This window comes from Emiliania huxleyi, assembly GCF_000372725.1.
Source record: "Emiliania huxleyi CCMP1516 unplaced genomic scaffold EMIHUscaffold_1142, whole genome shotgun sequence".
NCBI classification, from domain to species: Eukaryota; Haptophyta; order Isochrysidales; family Noelaerhabdaceae; genus Emiliania; species Emiliania huxleyi.
Genome location: NW_005201538.1, coordinates 1,238 through 2,428, shown reverse-complemented (window position 1 = coordinate 2,428; position 1,191 = coordinate 1,238).

The following is a 1,191-nucleotide window of genomic DNA, read 5'->3' as shown; positions in this document are numbered from 1 at the left end:
TCAACGGACAACAAGTAGAATCGTAGATCGTTGTTTCCTGCTGAGAGCAGGAAATAGTGCTTCGTGGCACTTTTATCGCGACAAGGTCACACGCGGACTCTCCAGCCTCTCAGCTCACCACCTCGCCTTCTCTGTCGCTCTCCTGGCCCAGGCCCATCAGTATCAGGTCTGAGCTGTCCCAAACCGCACTTACCTCGGGTCTTCAAGCTCACACCGGCTCGTGATGCCACGGAGAGGGCTCCGAGATTGTCCCTGGTGGACCCCATCCGAGCCGATTGCGAGGGCATTACGGAGGTCATTATCGGCGCCATCGACTGTGAAATGTCCCGACCCACAGCCCTCATGCACTAGGCTCATGGATGCAGTCATAATATGTAGGCCTTGTCTCCCGAAGTTTGGAGCAATAGCCGCAAATAGTACTTTTTGGCACTTCATCGCGACACGTCCAGGTGCCGACAAAGCGGCTTCCCAGCTCACCACCTCGCCTTCTCTGTCGCTCTCCTGGCCCAGGCCCATCAGCAGCAAGTCTGAGCCGTCCCAAACCGCACTTATCTTGGGTGATGAAGCTCACTCTGGCTCATACCACGGCTCTGCAGCCTCACACACGCCCGTTTCAGCCACAGACACCGCCGGCACGCACTCCCACTTCACACACGCTCAAGCACAACCCCATCAAAGCACATCCCTGCTCAGAATGGGCAAGGGCTACCACCTGGTGACCCTGGTAGCCTCTGGCTCGCCACTGCACTCGGCTCCTCTGCAGCGGTCTCGGCTCTCGCCACGACAGCACGCCGACGGCAAGCTTTGACGCCCGTCTGGTGGACCTGCTGTGGCCACAGCCGCCCCTGACATGCATCTCGCACCATGACTCGACACCGGGCCCGCTCAGCTTGGTCGTGGCGGCGTGTGTGAAGGATGCGCGGCCGAGCCGCTGGCTGGCGCGGCTTGAGCGTCCGAGATGGCCGCAGCAGAGGCCACGCGTCGCGCCGCCGGCCAAGCCCAGCCTCTCCGCGGTCCAGTCGGTCAAGCTGGCGGGGCCGGCGAAGATTTCGGGGACGTGACCACAACTCGGGCAGCGACAGCGCGCTTGAGCTTAGCTTGTCCGACACCCCTCAAAATCGGGGTCTTTTCAATAGGGCCCACCTTGGCCTTTAAATTCTTTCAAGCTTGCTACAGCGCAAGAACGCCGAC